Below are 23,402 nucleotides of genomic sequence, written 5' to 3'. Positions count from 1 at the left end.
GGCAGGGTAGCGGTGAGAGCTGTGGTGTGATAATAGTTTACAGTAACGTACTGCAGGAGAACTACTGGAGCTGACACAGGTGGCTGCAGAAAGATCTGATGGTTCTGTGGGAAGAAGGTCACCTTCAGCATCAGGAGGACACCTTCAGATACAGATCACATGACCGACTGCATCCTCCCAAATCTTTTCAAGGAGAGCAAAAGGTTTGACCTAGCATCCAAAACTGCTCACGAAGCAGGATAGGCCTGGTCAGGTCCATCACGAGGTGCACACATCATTTAGTCAGCCTTAAGGACAATTAAGAGTCTCCAATTAACCTAATGAGCATGTTCTTTGACCCAGCAGGCACTGGGGAGACTTCACACCCTCTGCATAGAACGGGCCAGAGCCCTGCTGCACAGAGACGGCGCTGACCAAAATGGGCTTTAACTACCTAAAGTACCGGTAGTTAACTAAATCATACCTAAAGATGAGTATGTCTGCAAACAAAATGCCAGCTATTAAAAATCTATATGCCGTACAGTTTCAAACCAAGGATTCTGCAGGATTCTGTAAATATGCAGGTGTAACGAGCTGCACAACAGCTTGGGGTCGAATACAGATTTATTTATACTCCCCTCATTATTTATTTATTTATTTAATTTCTCACTATGGCAGCTGTGTAGAAATATCCGGAGAACCTAATTACCTGTAAAGTGAAGCATGAAATTATGAGGACAGGTTCGAGGCCACAGACCGCTGCCCCGGAGTCGCCGTCGCTCCCCCCGAACCCCGTTTAACAAATATCCCATTTTCATTCCGCCGAGCCCGGAGCATATCAGCGCTGCTCATTTTTACATGTCTCATTTGTCTCTGGCTCGCCATATTTTTCAGGCAGCTTTTAATCTGCAGCTGTTTGTCCCCCCCCCACCCCCCACATCCTCAGCTTTAATGGATCGTGTTTAGATTCATATATGCGTAGAAGAGTGTTGCGATGCAGGTCACAACGCCAAATACATTCATTTTAGTTTGTGCCCAACCTCTTGGGAAGAGAGGGCCGAGCACTTTCCAGATGTTCCCGTTGCAACAACTATCCATTACTGGCATGATTTAGATGGAGACATTGAACAGAGCTATGAGCAGGATTTTCCATTTGCTCTAAATGTGTGTGTGTGTGTGTATGTGTGTGTGTGTGAGGGTCAGGCCAGGGTTGACATCCTGAGGAAGGCCAGTTGCTGATAAGGCCTTCAGGCAGGGGAAGACTGTTTATGTGCTGGAACAGATGCACACCTCACTGACCACGGTGCACACCTCACTGCTCAAGTGGAAATGACCTGATCTTCGCTGCCCGCTCTGCGTGCCAGAGTGTGCACAAGTGTGGGTCCGTGAGACGGGAACGCGGCGAGAGAGAGAGAGCGAGAAATTCCTAAGGCTCAGCTGAACCCGGCATGTTTCCATTCCAAATTCAGCCAATTATCAATAACGTGTCGGCACAATCCCCGCGAAATGCAGCCAACATCAATTGGGAAAAGTGACGCTATGCTAGGGGGGGTCTTGAGATAAACGAGGTGGGTGTGACGTTTTACAAATGAGTAACACTGCATCGAGAATCATTTACCCTCCTTTTGGTGTGACTGTGGCGCCATAAAGAGCCTGTGTGAGCAGCATTCGTTAAGGGACTGCTCGTTTTGAGGATACTGACATTTTGAAACCTCAAATGTTTGTTTGCCAGTTGCAGGTTTAGTAATTCAATTCCAAGTGTGCAGACATGCCCTCAGATTTTATTATTATTGTATCTTTTTTATCATCTTAATTGGTGTTGTGCAAATTTGAAGGTTGACAAGAGGGGAAATGAATGCTGGCAGCTTTGGCCGAGAAGAAAGCGAAACGCTGAAAACATAAATACAGCCGGGGCTCCTCTGTCCTCCTCTTGTGTTTCCATTAACGTTTCAAATCTTTGCACTTCCCCGTTTTCCCTGTTCGACTCTGCCGTTATTATAGACTTCAAAGTTTAAAGACATGATAATGTGTCAGTGTGTGTGTGTGTGTGTGCGTGTGTGTTCTTGTACTTGCTAAAAACTGGGCACCAAAATCTGCATTCTACTAACGAAGTGGACATTTTTGGAAAGTGAGGACATTGGCTGGTCCTGCACGAGCTTCAGAGGATGTTTGAGGGTTAAGACACGGTTGTAAGTCTGGAATGGTTGGGAGTAGATAAGGAGTTCGGTAAAGCATTATACTTATGAAGGTCTTCACAAAGGTAGTACAAGGATGTGTGTGTGTGTGTGTGTGTGTGTGTGTGTGTGCGTGCGCGCATGTGTGTGCGTGTGTGTGTTCCATTGTGCACGTAATGTAAACAAGGGTGAAGCTCAAGGAAACCCCACCCAGGCCATTAATTAAAAAGGAAGGGTTTAAACTAGCAAAAACCATTTAAGCTGTGTACGTGCATGTTTTGTTGAAGCTACATGTTTAACATTGTAAATAGCTAAACGATCAATAAACAAATGATCAGCTTTTGTTGATTTCTGAAGGAAATCACCAAAATCTGCATCCATGCAAAGGGGCATTCCTTTTTAGGAATTGACAAAGAAAGAAGAATTAGCTTTAGCTTGTCGCTCCCACAGACTGCCTCTTCCTGTCCAGCTGAACTGTGTTGACCACTGGGGAAGAGAGGCTCTGTGTACTGGGGCTGGGGCTCAAAACCACAGAAGTGAATTTATTTTTGTCTGTTTTGTTGTGCGAATCATATTTTCCTCTCTGTTGTCATAGCATGCCCAGTTTACTCCCGATAACGAATCAACCCTGAAGTCAGCAGAGCCTAAACATTGACCAGAGCAGACAGCGATTACCTTCACCCGACCTACAGGACATATGGAGACAACTGCAAACTATGCAGATAAATGCAGTTGAGTGCAGGAGAAGATCCAAAGATAATCGATAAATAGTCAATTTGATGGGGGGGGGGGGAGTCAGTCTGGGCTTTGACTGTAAAGTTTAAATCACACCACATTGATTTTCAGCACATTATGAAGTACACAGAAAGAATCAATTTTAAAATGCTTTGCAAAATGACCACAATTATTTAAACTGCCTAAAATGCTGGCTGGGTCTAAAAAGGACCCAGCTTGTGTGTTCTGTAAATTAAAGTTGCTCTCATCCTGCCTGAATCAATAGCTCCAGAGAATAGCAAAGTTTTGCACTTCACCAGCCTTTTATCCAAGTTTGGTAAACTCTCTAAAGGAAAAGTCACATCAAGCAAGTACAGTTTGATGAAAAACGTTCAAGTATGTTTGGATTAGCCGGCACGCGTCAACTCTAGTGTATTTTTCTGAAATATGTAGATATTTTTGAAGTCAACGCGGCCTTGTGAACAGCAAAAGGTCGAGTTCAGGTCAGCAAAATCACTTCCTGGATGTGCTAAAACCCCCGCGGGCGACTATCATCAAGCCTATTTTCTAATTCTGGGATGAATGTTGGGTGTGGGTGGGCAGAATGAGCCATTTCTGAGCCCAAAGCCGCCGCACCTGCTATTCCCAGGCGGGAGGGCGCTATCTCTCGGCACGGCTCGCTCTGTGACACGCTGGGAAAACAGCAGCGTTGGCTCGCCCAACACAAGCAGTTTGTTGAGTCTAACAGGAAGCTGCACGAGGTTGCGACCTTGTCAGAACATTTCCCAGGAATCTCTCCTTACCCACGTGAAAACGAGAGGGGGAAGCTGCCGCGCTGCGGCTCGGAGGTGTGCTGGAGTTCCAGTCTTTGCAGCTGGTCTGCGCGTCATCAGAGGACACATGCACACACTTCCTGCAGCTTCAAGTCAAAGGCTCCAACCTCCATCGCTATCAGCTGTCGGCTGTTTTATATTCAAAACTCTGGTCTCAGCTACGTCAAACACACAGGCCAAGGTCCATTTATCACGTTATGTGACAGGCTGGCAGATAAAAGACCCAGAAGTAACACGTAGCCATGCAATAATCAAGCTGGAGATTACAGAGAAATCGGAATGTTCTGCTATATAAACGTATCTTGTATCTCGTACCTTTAGTGTTCCTGACCAATGAGAACGGCTCAGCCAGGGCAGAGACGCCTTAATCTGCCTTCAGGGAGTCCTTAATGTGAGGGTAATGTTTTCCAAAGATAGCATGCACATAAATGATTATGATGCAAACAAAATGGTCTTAAAATCAGGGCCCGCGCGTTGAGATTGGCTCCAAGGATTAGCATAATTGCCAGCAACAAGAAAATCATTTTAGGGGTAAAAATACGTATTATTATTTATTATAAGTATTTGTTTGGGCTAAATTTACTCGTATGGTAACATAAAGACTGTGGATTGTGGATTGTTTCGCAATGGGTTTATTAGGGAGGAAAAGGGAGCATTTTTTAAAAATAACAAAAACTAGCAAAAAGGAGTACAAAGGGGCAGCACCGTCGGCCAAACGCTGTGAAATCCAGGGTTCAAGTGTAGCTCACAGCCCTTTTTGTGGTTTCAAGCATGTTTTCTTATCTTACCTGACATTCTCCATGCTTCTGGGACTTAAACAGGGAGGGAATCCCACTAATCTAAAGGAGGCAGCATTACCAAAGGGGGAAAAGGGTTTTTGGACGGTACTGTGGCGTAAAAGCTCCCAGCAGCTGTAGAGGAAGTGGTCATGGTGCACCCTTTCCTCTCAACACAATAGGAAGCCCCCAGAGCTGCTCTGAAGGTGCCAACGTGCGCTTTCTCTCTTCATTTCTCAGCCTATTTGTGCTTTAGTCAATTTCTTTCCAGGCCAGAAGGGAAGTTTTGGGTTACGACAAATGTAATACAACACAGATGGGAAAAGTGTTTATTGTGTGTCCTGACATAGCATCATTGTGGGGTCTCCCTTTGTCAACATGGATTTTCCTCTCACAGTCTAAAAACATCCATATTGCATTAACAAAAGACTAAACTGCCCCGAGGTATGAGCGTGTGGCCAGACTTCCCCGGTCTTCTGGATGATGCCCATAAATACATATTTATATCTATTTCATACACAAACAGGGCAAAATAAATCTGCATCATCGTGCAGGCTCATTGTGTTACCATGGCATCCCTGAGAATACAGATTAATACACTGTTAATATGAACGGATCCCAAACTCAGAACCTTCTGCCTCCTGATCATGGACTAACACTCTTCTGCACATGGCACCAGCTGGCTCGTGCTCCTACCTGCTCCTTTTCTTTATCTTCTTCTTCATGTTCACATCCTGGTTTTAATCAACCGTGTGCAAAATGGAGCTGTTTTATTTTTATACAGGCAGCAGTGGGATTTGTCCGTCCTGCACCTCCACCTGCACCAGGTAACCTACATTTACTCCTGCCTGTACACACACACACATATTTTCTCTTTGTGAGGACTTTTAAAGCATAATGCATTCCCCTGACCCTGACCTTAACCTAAACTCATAACCTCAACATTAAAACCAGCTCCCAACCCTTAAACAGTCCTTTAAGGTTGTGAGGACCAACCAAAATGTCCTCACTGTGCTAGTAGAATGCAAATTACAGTACTAAATGTGTACCAAGTACAAGAACACACACACACTTAAGGATTTCCTTATTTCCACGACTTTCCCATCCTCTTCTCACCAAATCCAAAAATACCACGGACCCCAGATCTTGTAAAAATAATATGTCTCGTGGGAGGTTTCAGCGCATGTGAGGCTCAAGCCCCGTCAGCTCACCCCATTCTGTCTCTCAGTGTGTGTGTGAAGCATTTTGTCTCTGCGAGAACCACAGGCTGAGCCAGGAAATAATGAGTAAGACGAAATTCCTAGAGCACATCAAAAGCTCCATAGCGTCTCAAACACCGTACAGCACACACACGCACACACACGCCGAGGGTATAGGGAAAAAGGCTGGTCCTCCTGTGAACTCCCAGCTCTGCCATGCCAAAATAAATATTTCAAAGCAAAGATGACGGCCCGGTCATCAACCTGCAAAGCTATCTTTAGCAGCCTGATATGCCTGCATGCAGCGACTGCTGACCAAATACCAAACTTAAATGTTGGTTCTGCATTTTTACCCCTATATTGTGTTGTGAATGAAGTAAGGAGTAAATGTGTCACATTTTAAACTCTCACACGAACAATTTGGGGAAGAGAGGAACCAAAGTAACGAACATGATTAAGCCAAGAGCAGCATGAATATTTCCAAAAGATGCTCCGGGAGTTCCAGGTAATGAAGCATAATTTAAAAGTGAAGCTGTCCCCTGGCTTACTTCCCCTGAGAGATCATTTCAAAACAACATTTGTGAAATATTTAGGGCCATTACCGCTTTACACCGTGGAGGGTTGTCACGAAGCTCAATCCAATTCTCTTTCATAATTGCCACAAACACAGTTCCAGGCTACCGGTAGTTTATTTTCCAACTCTTGGCTGCAGCTTTGAACCCCCTACCCCAAACACACACACACACACACACACACACACAGCCACCCCCACCTAAAAAACTCGCACTTTTTCAATCACCCGCCTGTTACTGTTCTGCCAAGGGCAAAATCAAGGCCCGGAATTAAAACATCTCTGTACGTGTCATGTAGCATGAAATATGATAATGCATGTAGGAGCAACATTTTCTGTGGGTAAAATTAATTTTCTGCTCCACTACTGCTCTGGCATAATCCATCTTTTTTGGAGGGGTTTAGCAGAACGGAGATGAAGTCAGGAGTGGTCAGTGGAGTGTAGATGCAGCTTGTATTTACAGGTTGTACCAATGATGAACTTAATAGAGTGTTTCACTCATGTGATCAACGCTGTTCCCAGTCACACCACATGAGCACATTTCGTTTACGCGGATATTTCCCCTGCAGAAACCTTTTGTCATCGTGATTTTGTGCCTTCAGGGACATTTCCATCCAGTTAGCTTCGCTGTAGTTGTCTGCCAGACAAAAATACAGTGGCTAAAGAGAAACAGGGTGGTTGCAAATATAAATTGGCTCGTAGGCTCATCCTACAAGAGACCAGTTAACTGTCATTAGCCGCCCCCATTGTCTCGTTACAGCCCTGTGACGCGCATCAATCATGTTTTTATACGGAAAACAACCCAACCAACAGTTGCCAAAACATCTAGATGCAGAAGCTTCCTGACAGACAGTCAGATAAACACTGCTGATAATAAAAATAATAATCTTGTCTAATCCCTCTGTCCCCACAACATGACCCAATCACCCAAATACCCCGATGACTTCCCGCCGTCCTTGTCCTATTAATACCTGCATATTTCATTTTGGCCCTGCGTCCTGAACTACTGGCTGAATTATATTTTCTTCAGTGTATGTTAATGCGCTCCACGTCTTCCACGGTATTACGCTGTCACTTCCCCGCTGAGTTAAAGCCTACTTCATTAATCCCTGGTCTTTTCTCTCTAATTATAACATCCTCCCGTCAGCTCCCTCTCTTTACACACACTTCTGCACAAATATCAGTTCATAAAGTTTTTTATTTTATTTTATGTTGGTAGGCACTCAGCATCTGTGGCATCTTCATAGCAACAACAGGGAAATTACTGTGGTTATATATACACGGACCTGGGGGGGGGGGGCGGGGGGGTACTGCTGAAATGTGCAGAAATGATTGAATAAACCTGCAAGGTTGCACAAAAATCCCTGGGTTTTGCAGTAACTGTCGTGATCATGAAGCTGCAAGTGCCTGGCGGGACTTCATTCCACGCTTTTGTTGACTTTGCTCTTCTCTGTTTGGATTCAGACGGTCCTGTGGAGGGAAAAACCGCTCCGCAAGGTCTTTAGATGGGTTCCCCCCAGGAGCACAGATGCTGATAAACGTCCAGCTGATTTTAACATTAATGTTTAACATTTATTGTTCAGTATCTTTTGCTTGATCTTAGATGTGTGAGCCTGTTGATGCTACAGAGCTTTAGTGGAACAAAAAACAGATAACGTTTCCGAGCTGTTTTCGTGTAGCTGACTTATCTAAAGCACCTTTCAAGATGTTTGTTGCTGTGTTTATTGTGTGTTTTGTAAATATAAAAAGCAAAAAAAGGTCACATTAGGGCATCTGTATACTATTATCCTCTAGAGGGCGGGTCCAGTTTAAGGTTTCAGAGAAGTCAGATAGCCGGGCATTAAGTCTCATAAAATCCATCCATGAGCCCCGAGCAGATCATGTGTGAATTCCGCGTTAATGGAAACGAAGACTCGAGTCGTTAATTCCAAGGGCAGCTTTTATTCAGCCACCGACCGGAGACAAACAGATATGCAGACTGAGACAAGGAGGAAGGAGGGTCTATTCCCTGAGCAGATATCAAGTAAAATCCACCTCTCGGCCCCCTCCAGAACACCTCCTCCTCCTCTTTCCTTCCAGAAGAAGTAAGAGAGGTCTTTTCAAGGTCGCGTCGCTGTCCTGGAGCGCGCAATCAACACGTGAATATTCTCAGAGGAAGAAAGAGAGACGTCACATCTGCTGACAACAGCAGTCTTGCTGGATTGATTCCTGCGGAGCTCATTTGACTCTTCAGGGTCTGACTAGAGTTCATTGTTTACTCCTTTAAATGAGTGTAATATAGGTGTTTAGGCAAGAAACATGATGATGAGCGAATATGATGTAACTGTATACATGCGGTATACTTCTAAAGCCTCTCGCGTTCCATTTTCTTGGGTAATTGACCCCCCCCACGCTGGATTGTAAAAAGTGAAATAAATCAACCCATCCCTGGCTCCGCTCCTCGTCCCTGCTCTCCGTGAAACAGATATCCACATCACTCAGACTAAACGACCGTGTGGGAGTGCGAGTCTGCAGAGTGGAGAGACTGCAGCATCATTTTGTTCCAAAATTACCACTTTCTACAAATAGATGGGAACGACTGCTGACATGACATGACTGTATTTAAGCTCCATGTGGGACAAAGGACACAGAAGTCCTCTTTGTGTTGCTGACACTTATACTGTATCATTTACACTCGGAGAAAGGCCGCCCTCCAATGTGACTCTATTATGGGCAGTTATTTAGGGAAATCTCTCCCAGATTCCTTAAAAAAGTTGCCTTAAAATTCTCTCAGTAGCTGTGCAGAATATAATCCGCAACCACATTTGTGACCTGTTCAATTATAATGAAGGATTTAGCTTTTAAAAGGAAAGTAAGAGAGCCTTTAGCTTCAGCTGCGGGGAAAGTTCAACTGGAGGAAGAATCCTGAGACGATAAATGAGCTTACGCTTAAGTTTCTTCCACATCCAGCTCCCGATCCCGGGAAGAAAATGGGAAAATGGCAAAAACTGTCACACCAGGACTCACGTCAGTCGACATTCACACGCCGTGGCAGCGTGGAAACAACAGAGCACAATGTGGTTTGGCCTGAAGGGAGCTCACTTCAAAAGTCAGTCTTTGTGAGTGGGAGCAAAGGAAAGAAAAGACAAGTGAACACACACACACACACACACAAGGACACACACTTGCTATGAGCTGATTTGGTTGTTTACAAAAGAGGAGAAAGGTGGAAAGTTAGATGCAAGCAGCATCATTTTCAATATTCCCAATTTTCTGCCGATGTGTGTAGTTTATTACGATACGATGCACCCACTTAAGCAGACGGGAAGCCTTTTTTTTCTGTGTTCAGAGAAAAAAAAATTGAAGCGAATATCCTTGGCACCCAGCAAGAAAACTAAACCGGCTCTGGCTTCAGCAGCAAATGCAAGAGAAGCCCAAAAGAGAAGAGAACATGGTGTGAAAACTTGGCTTGGAGCACTGGCTCATGCACAACACGCCTCTTGATAATTTGTTGTAGAATGAAAGTTTAAAAAAACACAACAAGGTTATTCACATCAGATGTTTCACGACAGCACAGAGTCTATCCTTTATTATTTCCGTATTTACTGTAAACCTGGCAGAACGAGGCCTTCTGGGAGCTGGGGAACATCACTTCAGCTTAACTGTATCTTTTCTTTATACAACTTTAACTGTGAGTTCCAATCTCCTCATAGAGCCAGAACCGCTTCCCTGTCTGCTATAAAAAGCTCTCCTGCGACTACAACAACATGCAGCTCCTGCTGTTCAGCTCTGGTTTCCCCCGTGAACTACAAGGACACTGACATGTCGGCGTCTGAGGAGTCATTAAGATGACACCTTTACAGGCAAGAAGAGAAGATGTTGCTGTTGAGAGGGTTAGCTGGGGTTAAGGGCCTTTGCAGGAACGTTGCACTTGTCCAGCTGAAGAGGAAAATGTAGTGGAAGCAGAAGTTTGAAGATGAGCAGCTGCAATAAAATAAGAAACTTAATGTACATCCATTCTACTGCAATGGAGAACTTTGACCTGTTGGAGAAAAAGCTTAAGTCACTCGTGCTTGTGCACCAGTTTGGCTCAATCATACATTTACTAAAGGAAGAGGAAGCAGAGGGAAACTCTTGGTCTTCACCAGACAACCAAAACCTGCTAATGGTTAATCCATCCAAACAGTCGATCCAACATCAACCCAAACATTTGTGGAAGACGTGTTGTAATAATACGGGCAACATCTTCTCCATCTTTTACTATTTCCTCTCCCTAGAAAAGAATATACGAGGAATTTAGAACCACTGAGTGGTTAAAGAGCTAAAGAAAAGTTCTATATTACATTTTCTGTTACAAATATCCACAAGTGATCACGTGGTCTCAAACCGAGTTCATCTTGCCACACATCCGTTGATACAGAAGTAAATTCACACAACCGTCTTCTAATCCCTTCGTGCTTTTTAAGGTTGTGGGTTAATTATAGCTAAGGATGCATCGGATTACCGTACCAATAAATAAATCTCTCCTGAAGGCATCAGAATGCTACCCTGCTGAACGCTCCGTCTATATCACACCGTCATCGGGTTACAGAGGAGAGCCGCTGTGACTCACTCCTCAATGAAGGCTCTCTCATTCGGGCTGAGATGGCAGCTTGGACGGATAAGCTCGACTCTGCGAGAGCAACAAACTCGGCACGGGGAAATTTCATGGAACGACAAGGAACAATGGAAAACGCATGTCGGGCGAACAACAGCTGTAGACGTACTCTGACCTCCTTACTGGAGCGCTGGATTGACGTAACGATCAAATTCTTGTCTTTTTCTTCATTACTGTCCTGGGTGTTAATAGCGAGTCCCTTCGTGTCGACTCGTCACCATCCGCCCTCGGAGCTCAGAGTCGAGTGGATTGTTTAAATTGATTTTCTGTCCTGAAACGTGACACCTTTGCGCCTCAACGTCTCATCAAATGAGCACAGAAAGTGGAGGAATAAAATGAAGCAAAGGGGAGATAACACACAACGTCACACCGCCGCGTTTCTCCCAATTACCACTTCAAATTCATTATTCCCATACTTATCGAAGCACATTTTGCTATTGCAGCTTTTTAAAAACACACACGAAAAAAGCATTTAAACACTAGACTCAACTCTTCTTTAAGCATGAATCAAAGCCACAATCTTCCATCCTTTCAAACTTAGTTTACCACAAAAACCACCATCATCAAATATTAATCTCCCTCAGTATAACACTACACTGGATGGGCCTAATGCCGGGTCACTAGGTGATTTATAAGAATCAGAAATCAGGTTTTCTGCGTATTTGGCATTTTACAAGGCTCAGAATGATTAAAATAATAAAATAAAGCCCTTAAATAATAACAGTCACAAATAATTCACCCAGTTTCACACCGTCTTGCACAATATTTGTTTAAAAGTAATTCAATTAAAATGTAAAGTACACAAAATACATGAAAACCATCCTGTCAACTCAAAATATATTGACTCTAATGGAATGAATACCCCATGAATACCCCAAAACATCATCTCTGAGGAGCTATAAATTCCTAATGACGTTCACCGAAGTCTTGAATTGATTCTATAATGGTTCAGAGAATGTGGGATTAAACATGTCTGCTTTTTATGTGTGTTGGTTAGCAAATTAATATCCCCAGTCAGTAACTTTTATGATGTTAAAGGCTGGTTATAAGAAGAGTTTGTCAACCCAGAGAGCTTCCCTTTTCATCTATTGATGCAGTGCAGGACTGAAATTAAGGACTTTTCTAAATTAATTTGCCATTGTGATGAGAAAATGGCCATAAAATAGCTGTCGAAAGGTTTTTTGGTTTTTTTTTACATGCTCAAAACATCAGACAAACCTAAATCTCAACTTCCCACTTCTGAGTGGTAGTTGTGGAATAAAGACGTCACCACAGTAGCAGCATGCAGGTTTTACTACCCTAACGGAGACCTGGCTGCTTTGTTTATGTGTCTGCGGTGCTGTCAGACGTACACTGGCCACACATGTCACATCAGGAGGCATGATTATCCACCAGGATTACACTTTAATCAATCTAAAGCACGAGTCCCTGTCTGCTGCTGTGTTAATCCCATCAAAGAAGGGCTCTTTCTGCCTGTCAGCTTATCCTCTCCCCATTCACCACCATGTTCAACACCACGGCAAAGCTGAAGAGTCGACCAGGCCTGAGACCCCACTCAGTGCTACTGCACTCAATCCACCCATAATTCAACACAACGCGGAGGATTTCCTCATTGACGTGGCAAATTGAATCTGTCAAAGTCAACAAGAAAAAGGAAAAAAAATGAATGCGACGTAATAGGCGGTCGCCGCGGTGATGGACATTGTGCATTAAAGCTGCAGAATGACAAATTAAAGCCATAAGAAAAAGGAACCTGCAGGTTGGTCAGTTTTCAATCACTAGATGACAACACCGATTCCAGAGTTCCATTATGCTAACTTTCATCTCCCCTCTGCTTTTAGACGAACAAACGTCGGAGATCTGACGCGCAGGCCGCCCTTTTGAGTACATCACACTCTTGCTTGTGAGCGCGTCACACAGCGGAGAGTTGAGATAGAGGCTGCACATGTTGCAGCCCTTGTTCATTGATTTGCTCAGATGAATAGCCAATCAGGAGGAGTTTTGTCACAGATGGGCTTCAATGCTGCTGAAAACCCTCAGCTTCTCAATACGCCATAAAAAATAGGCCCAGGGACACGCAAAGAGACGTCATTAGCATCAGTGGCTATAGTGTACACTTCTCTGTTTTGTGTTTGTATTTTACCAATGTTCCTGCTGCACAGTTTTCAAGTCACACACACACACATACACACACATACACTCACTGTTGGCCTGTGATGAAAACTCCACTCTGCACTCTTTCATCTCTTCTCACAGCCACGCTCGCGCACGCCACTGATGAATGAATAGAATGATGGCTGGGGGAGCGGAAAATGGAGCCACTGGGGGACGGAGAGACGTATAAAGAGAGACACACAGTTTACAAGCATTTAGGTTAAAAATAACCCCAGAGCAGCAAAGAGGGGAACATCTTTTATCTGCAGAGCCCTCTCCGTCCATCACTCTTTGTGTGTGGCTGGCTGTTGGGAGGAAGAGCGAGGGAGAGGAGCCATGTTCTCACTACGTACAGGGATGAGAATGATGACCAGACATGGTTAACATGACGCCATACTGGTGACAAATTGGGTTGGTTACTCAGACCAGTTATTTTTCTCCATTTTAAGCCGATCTTGGCACAGCGGAGAAATTGGGAACAAATCTGGGCCTCTGGTTTGTGGCCAAGTTGCTGGGCTGCACAGACAGTTCTGAAGCAGCTTAGTCAGCTGCCTACAATGGGCGGCAGCGGCATCGTGACACAGAAACAAAGCATCACTGGGTCGCCGGTGGCCAATATTTGTGCGGCGCTGCCACCCGGCCTCGGCCATCTTTTGAGCGATGGTGCGACCTCACAGCAGGAAGAAACTGCGGCGCGGCGGGGGGAAAGCTAGCAAAGGTTTCTCTTGTTTACTGTCGATGTTGGCAGGTTCAGTCTGCCATATTTTCGTGTCTAAATCAGTCCTTCAATGTCTGATCTTTCACTCTGGAGGGGAACATGGTGGAATTTACCATCCTGGTGCATACAGAGTCCACCCCCGCCTGCTCTTCTTTTCAGTTTATATATGACAGGCATTGCATGTTGTCTTTTTTAGCGCACTATTCCGCTGCACGCATTCATATCCACATTTAAAAGATGTCAGCAAATGAAACATTGGCACTCTGGGCACAAACATCTGAATCATTTATCTGACTCGATAGTTAAAATAATCGGTACTGACAGCTGTGGAGGCCGGCTGATATGAACAGGAAATCTGTTGTAGTCGTGCGGAGAAGCTAATTCGCACTGAGGCCCGGTCTTAACTGAGACTTTTCTTCCGGCTGTGACATTTCTAAAGAAACATGACCACGGTACAGTGAGATACACTTGAAACCGTACCCCGATTTATGATGCAAACATGTCTGCCTCCCTTCAAGTAACTTTCTTTTCCCCTTCCTATCTAAACCATCCCTCCATCTTTTCCCCCACTCTGGATCTGATTGGCTGGCTGCCAAATGTGGTGCCAGTAACACACTGCTGATTGACAGAAATATCTGATTGGGATGCAGACATGCGGGAAGAAAGATATGGAGGGGGGGGGGGGGGGGGTACAGCTGCTGGAATGTTTAGCTGACATTCCCTCTTCCGACAGTCAGTTCTTCGCTCGCCATGTCTCTCCCTATAGATGCCAGTGAGAGGTGAGCTGAAAGGAGGCCTCTGTCTCCCGCTTCAACCCTACATCCAACCTTCGTTTGCTTTTTTTCCACATCAACTCATGAGACGCCGCACATAGCAAACACACTGCAGGATCTGTCTGTTTTGCAAAATGATTTCTATCAGCGGGATGAAAGGCGAGCGGCACAGACTTGAAATCAGAGGCTATCTCTTATCTGATTGGCTGACATGTGGAGCTGTCTGTGGATTTTAGTTACCGGGGAGAACAAGGAGATAATGGCAAATGTGTCAGCAACTTCTTGGGCTGCAGGGCCCAGAGGAGGGTATGAAGAGATGAAAACGTACGATCCATCATCAATTATGTGTGCTTAAAGTTCAAAAAAAAAAAAAATCACATTCTATTCTGTTAGCCCTGTCTGCAATGACTGCGACCCTTTTCACTGATTTAATAAAAAGTTAATTTAAAAAGGGTTCTCATAAAAATCCAGCAAGTATTATATTCCAGGTCAAAAGTGATATTTCAGGGGAAATAAAGGATAACTTGGACTTTGACTGGCGGTGGGGAGCGGGCTGGCTGATAATACAATCCTTCTGATTGGAGTCACTGGTGGGTTAGCTGGTTCAAGCGCTGCAATCCCGTCTGATTAGGCTCGTCTGAGATGAGCTGCGTCTTGCCTGGAGAGCGGATGAGAGCAGATGGCGGAAAGGCGAAGCGACAAAACTCTCCAGCTGATTGGGCGGGAGCAGTTTGTTGCTTCATATCCTCGATCTATCAATGCGTGGCGAATGGATTACGAAGCGTTTCAACAGTGTGAAATGTGCTAATTTGGATTAATTTAATATTTTGAAAGAGGTTGAACTCACAGTAAACTGAGTGAGACTCATGGATAATTAAAAGGGGAGAAGGGTGTATGTGTGTTTGCATGCAAGATAAATAACCCAAGTTGTTATGAGGATCAGCGTGTACGCATGTAGACGTATGTAATGAAAGCTAGCACTGTAAAGATCTGAAATGCGAGTCGGTTTGGATCGATTCCTGGTTTCCGGTTCCTTTAAAGGATTGGATATTTGGTTTGCTGCCTTGTTAAATCCCAAAACTTTCCTGGAAGCAGGTTGTGACAGTATGTTGCTTTCAGTCTAATTTGCCCGATGCTTATTTCTAACAGTTTGTGTTGCTTTCCTGCCTCTTGCCTGGTGCCGCCAGCTGTTTACAGTATGTTCTGCCTGCCAACTTCTTTGTTTGCCCAACTCTGCTGCTCTGCCAGTCACCATTTAAAGGCATTACCCTTCATTAACAACCATAATAGTTTGTATTTTTTTAACTTGTATGTGGATCCAAATGTCCAGTGTCATTTGGTGCACAGAACCTTAAAATTCCCACACTTTGGGCGTCACCTTTGCTTTATTCTGCTTGTTAAGCATTAACCCGTCGTTACACAGCTGATTCGTTAGTTCCAATAATCATTTATCGGAAAGCGAAATGGCAGCTTGTGCGCATGTGCAGAAGACGCCCGATGGCAAATGGGAACCTGGAAGATGCTGCAAGAAAGCGGAATGCAGAAACACGCTTACAGGTGGAAGAGCAGACAGGCTCAGGCCTCATTAAATCCCAGTCAGGCCCGAGTTCCACAGGGGCCAAACACTCTGCAGCTCATGCGAGAGAGTCACACTAAAGTGTCTGTGCACGTCACGCCGTGCACGCTGGTGCAGCGCCATTAGTCTGTGCTTCGCTGCAAGCACACAGGCATTCAGTGGTGAATCAATCATCTGTTGATCAACATTCCTGAGCTTCATGCAACCATTTAGTGCCGGCTATCGCTTCATAATTAGGTTAGATTATGGGAGCAGCATCAAAGAAACCCACAGCGCTCCTGCTCCATAATCTGTTTTCATCATTTCCATCTTTGCTTCTCTTCACATCAAATGTGGACACTTAAAGCTCCGGGATACTTAAACCTGCCTTTAGAAATAAAAGCCTGTGTGTGTGTGTGTGTGTGTGTGTGTGTGCGTGTGGTACACATGGGATAGTGAAGAGGTTGGAGAAGAGAATGCAAGCCATAAGCCAATTTTCTCTCTGCTTTCAGATGGGAGCCATAAAATTTTCATCAGAGAAAAGTGTTGTTGGACAGGGAAAGCATGTGTTTAAGGTCTTTCTGAGGATGACTTGGGGTTTTTTTGGAGTAAAAGAAACCAAAAACCATCACAAATACTCAGGCGCACCAGGCAGTTGGGAGACACTGTACAGAAACAGCAGCTTATTGAAGCAAATATCCAAAGTCACTAACAGTTACTAATCCAAGTAGTAATCCAAGAAAAAGGCCGAATCTTGGAAGTCTCCCAGAGCTGCCTGTCTGTTCTCCACAACAGTCAGGTGGTGAGGAGGGCAAATTCCATCCCGTCTGACCGCACACACCCTCTTCATCACAGGTTCAGAGGTTTCAGGAGAGTGTTCTAACGCTCTCTGCTGCTGTACTCAGATGGTGATAGAGAGATACGCACATTTGCAATCTTCATCTGAGGAGTTGTCGCTTTACTTAGACAGGAAGTTCCTGCCTCCTGCTTCCAGCCAATTACAATGCAAAATGTAATGAGCGAGGTTCCATTAAGGAAGTCACATGGTGCTGCCGCCTGCACTTTCGACTCCTTGCATGACAGAGTCTGTTTTTTCCTGCCTGTCAATGCCAGGAACCCATTAAGGAGCAGTGCTGGGGATACAATGGGAAACAATGTGAGGATGGACGTGGTCCTTCTTCCTCACGGCTGCACCTTCACAAAGGTCCTGTTGTTCTTTAATTCTGGCCAAATTGCACTTCAGAAATTTAGCTTATAGTTAACGGCTGCTGTAATACCGAATTAAATCCAGACCCTCAAATATCACAAACCACAATGACCAAAAAGGCCAAAAAAACAAATTACATACAGTCTGGTATGTGATGATCATCCACAGGTAGAATTTGGGGAATCTTCTGTCATCTTTATGTTAAATAAAACTGCTTATAAATGCGCTCCTGAAGGCAACACAACTGCTTCTGTTTTCACATTAGCCTCACTCTTTCATAAAAGCCCTGCTGGAGGTGAGGCCGGAGCAGTTAAAGAGCGCGCTGGTGCCCCCCCCCCCCAAACAGAAGAGCAGCGGAAAGCCTTGCGGCTTGTCTTCTTCCTCTGGTCTCTGCAGCTTTCCTCAGCTGCAGCCTGCAGGCCACCTCCTTGACCCTCGCCCAGCCAAACTCACCCACTCACACCAAATTCCACACTCACACACATTCCTCTGTGAAACACACTAACAAATCAAAGGCGTGCACGTCGTAGCCCCACTGTCTTTTTGATGTCCGTATCCCGAGCGGATAACTCATGCTGTTGACCTTTGTCCTGGCTGATTGTTCCTAAAGGTGGAAACCCCTTCAGAGCTCCGTGGGACTACCTAAAGTATTCGGTTAAAAGATGCCAGGAACTCCCCACTCCTCAAATAATGAAAACACAAAAGATTGACTATGTTGTTTTCCTGTTCCTGTTATGCCTATATTTGACCAATACTGGATAACTTTCAAAATAAGACGCCCAGCTCCATTACATAGTGGGCTGGTAATTTTATCCAACTGATTTTTGAGACATAATAAATTTTTGATGCCATAATTTTCATGTCCTGACACTAAATGTCACCCTAAACCTATATATGGGTTTATCTATTATTGAAGGGTCAGGAATGGCATTAATATTGATTGGAATTCCTTTCATCATAAGGCAACACTGATGGGGTTCCTGTCATCTGACCGTGTGAAGCTGAGAGTGAGAACGTGGAGATCGGCAGAGACGGAGCCATCTCCTCCCTCACTGACTGAGCTTTCCAGCCTTCTTTTGATTAACAGGCCGATCGCGTGACACGTCCCGGCTTGCAGTGCCACTAAATGTTGCACCAGTATGAGTTATTTATATGACGTTATCCAGCATAAATCACCCAGCAGCCTCGGTGGGGGATCGGGTGTGGAATCTGGTGTCGGGTATTTTTCATCACAGAAATGATCGGCGTGTTTCCTTGGACGAGCAGGATGTGACATCCAGTCAGAAGTGGCCACAGGAGATAGAGATGCTTCAGGTTTATGATGGAGACAACAATCTGAACATGTGGCACACCACAGGACGAATGTGTCAACACAGAAAAAGATTAGTAGTACTATTCCTGTGTGTGTGTGTGTGTGTATGTGTGTGTGCTGCGATCACACGTGCACAGAACCGTTTAAGAAGGCTCCCGCGTGTCCTCGCAGATTCTTTTTTTCCCAACTTTGTTTTGTCTTTGTGACAAATTATTTGGTTCAGTGAGAAACTGAGCCGCTATCTTCTGAGCGACCGCGTTAGCGCACACGCTGGTTCACAAGCGCGCTGTTGATGTGATGGCCAACGGAGGTATTTACTGGTATTTATTGGTTCAGCCAAGCCTCAGAAGGAGGCTGTGAATTCTGATGTCTGGAGAATATGAACCACATGGGAGCACCGGGCATCTAGCCAGCCCAGACAGACAGACTGGCATCGGCTGGCACTGACCACACACTCCTGTCTACCGACCCCCTACACACACGTAGACACACACAGAGCAGAACCCATATTAGTGGGTGAGAAGACACCCTGCAGCAAATCCACATCACTGCAGCGGTTACATGAACGAATCATGTCACTTGCCATATTCATTATATTTTTTCATAGCTGGAAGCAAAAGTTGCAATAACAAATGAGCTGTGACCATCTAATTCTGGCCTACATGTTTGTGTGTGTGTGTGTGTGTGTGTCCTTGTATTTGCCACATATTCGGTACTGAAATACTCATTCTACTAGCAAACTGAGGACATTTTTTGTGAAGTGGGTCCATTCTTGCTGGTCCACACAACTTTAAAGGACTGTTTCAGGGTTAAGACAGCTGGTTAAAAGAGAGTTGAGGTTCGGGGTTAGTTGGAATGGTGAGGGTAGGGAGCTGAATAATGAATTACATCTATGAACGCCGTCACATAGATAGAAAAACAAGAGAGTGTGTGTTTGCGTTTGTCTATGAATTCTTGTTATTGCTACATATTCACAAGGTTTCTGCCCACAGTATTCCCACAGTATTCCCAGCATAATGTTGCGAGTGTGCAGGTTATTTTTGGCAGGGTCAATGTTCCATTTGTCGACAGACCAAAATTGCTAACTAGAATTACACAGAACAATATCAGCTTTGACACTGTCGCACAAACACGTGCACAGAGGGGTGTGTAAAAGGAAGTCACTGCTGGGATCCTTCAGGTGGGTAATCAACAATATTGTAATTATGGATTAATGCTCAATTAATACTGCAATCCCCCTGTTTGTATGGCGTGCACACAATGACAATAAAGGCTCTCTGACGTATTATTTCAGTGTTGGGTTTCAAGACAAACTGCTGTTGACTCAGGGGCCCTGTAAAAAGTGCGAGTGCAGCAAATCCCATTAAATTCTGAGCTACGATGGTGTTTAAGATTCATGGACAGCGAGCCCTTTTCATTTCCTGAAAAGTTGACATTTCCCCGGTTTATGATTCTGTCAGCCTGTTTGTAGATGACCCATCATGGCGCCTCCGCAGCCACGGCGGCTGGTATTACTCCCCGCTCCCAGGGACAACGCACACGCGCGCATGCAAACACGCTAACGTGGGTCAGCGATATCTCAGGGGACAGCGCGTGTTGGTGTGAATCCCCGACGCGCCCTTTGACCCTCAGCGTGGTCAGACGGCCCCTAATGTCAGTAAATGCAGCACGAAACAGGCAAGCGCGCCGCGACGCCCTTTAAACAGGCCTTAGCCGTGCGTGGCTGCGGCTGGCCAGCCAACCATGGTCGATGCTCTGTGGCAGGCGAAGGAAAGCAGAGAGCCTGAGAGAGCATATCTGCAGGAAGCAACGATGCAAAAGTTGCCTCCATCCAACGCCTACTGCACACTTCCTTCAGCATGAGCACATCGCGCATGGATGCATATTTGCATTTCTGAAGCGCCGGCTTAGTAAAACCAGGACTTTTATCTCTCTCAACTGAGGAAAGGATGAAAGGAGATAGAGATGAAGCTCAAAGGGACGGGGAGAAGAGCACGTGCACGTGTTCCCCGCCAACATCCGCTGACCTATCGCGCAACATATCCCAAACCTGGATAAGGCGAGCAACGGGCAGCACTCCCGTCAGGTCCCGGTAAATAAAGACGGTGGGAAGATGAATGGAGATGATAAATCAATAGCCCAGAGAAGCCGAGACGGAAATGGAAGGAAAAAAGAGGCAGATCATATGTTGCCCTCCTTACCTCTGCTGCTAGGCCGAGGTGTCTTTTTGGGGGGGCAAAAATCCTGTCCGAGAACTCACATGTGCGTCTGCTGCCTGCACCAGACGGCGGCGCTCACTGGTGAGCGGGAGGAGAACGGTGCGCCGGAGGGCACGCAGGCAGACTGAGACGGGAGAGCAGGGAGAGCAGGGAGAGCAGGGAGAGCAGGGAGAGCAGAGGGCAGACTGAGTGGGATGGAGGAGTTGCCGCTTCCCAACATCAGAGCGGCTGGGCTGGATACGCCCACCTCCTCAGCAGGCATCAAATGGGAGCCGCTCACACGCGCTGAAGTATGCAAAGTTCAGCCCGAGACGCGAGGTGACATGTGCCCACGTGCACGTGCACGCGCTCCCGGAGGATCTGGTTAACCCCCTTTTCTCAGAGTTGGTGAAAGGGCTGCTGGGAATTCCACTGTAAATAAAGACGCTGATAAAAGCAATAAGAGCCTTAATGAGTCGAGGTTGCGTTTGGAGAGGGGGGGGAGTTTGGGTTTGAGATGTTTTTTCAGTTGTTTTCACCGCTTCAGGCATGAAAACACACAGGAAGTCAGAACTCGTAATTAATTCTGTCATGTGTTTGCTCGTGTTTTAGATTTTTGGGAGTTTTTGAGAAGTTGGACTGAATGACTGCTGACAGGCCGGACAGGGTCAGGTTGCACCGTAGTTCTGCTGCGGATGTTTTCAGTCGGACTCAGCTGAAGGTCCAGTGGGCACGAGTTCTGACTCTGTTAGAAATCCCAAATATGCCTCTGTGACCCTTATTACAATAATAATCTCTGTGTTTTCTTTCATTTAGGACCTTAATATCATCACGGGTTCTGTTCCACGGGTACTGTTTCCACCGTGGCCCAGAATAGAAAACAGTTCTAAAGAACTTGTTTTACTCATCACTTAAATATAGTTTCTCTGACACTTGAAAAGGTTGAGGGCTGGTATTAATTTCCTGCAGGCTCTATTCTGACCGCTAGTTTCACACACCGTATTTTAATTAATCTGTTAAAAAATCCCAAAAAACCAAGAAATTCAGATGGCGTTAAAGGATGTTACTGGAAAAACCATTTGTTTTTTAGAAGCGGCCACGCGGAGGGGTTTGGTTAGTTGGTAAGAGGTTGACTTCAGGACATAGTTCTCATTCCTGGGGTGTCCTGTCGCTCAGCATGCTTTCATTCCGCCTCCTCTCTCGGGGCCGTGGCCCCCAGCCTCCGCTCGGCTCTCCCCGGGACAGAACCCGCCTTGATAAAAAGAGAACCGTCCTCATTACTACCACAGGTTAGAGGTTGAATTCCTCTGGGAGCACACCCATGGGAGAAACATCTACAGTAGATCCTTCACAGCCGCCTTCAACAAGCTGAAGCCGCGTTATTGGCTGGTCTATTGTGTTGTGACGACCAATTAAACACGGCCTTGGATTGACTTCACCAGGATTTAAGACATGAGTGGACAGATCTCCTCCCCCCTGAGAAACTGATGTTATCATCAGGTGCTGAGGGAGCTGAAACACACTAATCCCCCCCCCCCTACGTGAGAGAATATAAAACCACAACTGTTTATGACCTCTGAGATTTTCAGATATTCCCAGTCTCGTTCGCTAGATTGCTCTTGTTCAGTGGCATTCATTTTTAAACCAGTGCAGAACGGGGGGGGGGGGGGGGGGGATCGCAGGGATCAAATATTCTGATGGTTGAGGCTGCATGATGCAGATACATGACAACCTCCACGGGGAGGCTTGTAGCCTCACAGGAAGTGTTTACCTGCAAACTGCTCCCTTCCACTACTGTATCAACATCCCTGCCGCTGCAACAACACAACAACCCGCCAGCCTGAAAAACGAACACGGTGGATTGTAGCTCCAGCGTATCTCCGCGTCCATCGATACGTCTCTGCTGATGATTAAGCAGCAACTCCGCAGCAGCGGCGGTTTAGGTCCATCATGCACGCATGCAACCGTACACATTCCTATAGGTGCTAAGAGACAGGTCTGTCACTGCTCATTTTTTCGCTGCAGTCAGACCGCAAACCTGTCCGCTTAGTTGGGAAAACACGACAGGACCAGCACTCTGCAGCCGACGGACTACAACTAATGCACACAGGAAAAACCGGATATTAGAGAGGCAACTCTCGCGGTCACGCTTTCAAGCCAATGTTGTTTGTGACGGGTTTGAGCAGAGAATATGAGGAAACGTGAATAGTATCTTACCGTGGAAGTGCTGGAAGAGAAGCCTCCGCTCCGCTGACCGTCGGATGAGATGCTCCAGTGGAAGCCGAAATGATGCTGGACGCTTCACTCCTCATCATCCTGAGCACTACTTCCCCCTGCTGGCTATAAAAGCGCACTGCCCCAAACTTGTTCACGAACAACCGTTTTTTTTAGGTCAGTGAAAACAGCAATAATGTATAAAGGGGGGAAAAAAGCTACTTTCCAACAAATATATGATTTAATAACACAATCTGCAAATGATTTTTCTTAAATTGTGGGTTTTTGTTCAAACGATTACCATCATTTTATACTAAATATTATATGCTTTTCCGTTGACGCCTTCAAAATAAAACAAACGCAATAAAAAAAATATCAGTGGGGGACAA

The 23,402-nt window shown here is 45.5% G+C and overlaps 1 protein-coding gene across 1 annotated transcript in view; it reads right to left on the bottom strand.

Moving 5' to 3' along the window:
• kank4 (KN motif and ankyrin repeat domains 4) overlaps window positions 1–23,131 on the bottom strand; it is a 43,319-nt gene extending 20,188 nt beyond the window's left edge. The window contains 1 exon segment of the mRNA XM_057037876.1: window positions 23,017–23,131. The gene's annotated coding sequence lies outside the window, so the exon portion shown is untranslated.
• Window positions 23,132–23,402: the final 271 nt, after the last annotated feature.

Source organism: Takifugu flavidus, chromosome 7 (genome assembly GCF_003711565.1).
Source record: "Takifugu flavidus isolate HTHZ2018 chromosome 7, ASM371156v2, whole genome shotgun sequence".
NCBI classification, from domain to species: Eukaryota; Metazoa; Chordata; class Actinopteri; order Tetraodontiformes; family Tetraodontidae; genus Takifugu; species Takifugu flavidus.
Note: the sequence above shows the minus strand (reverse complement) of the source record. Positions and strands in the feature narration are given on the sequence as shown.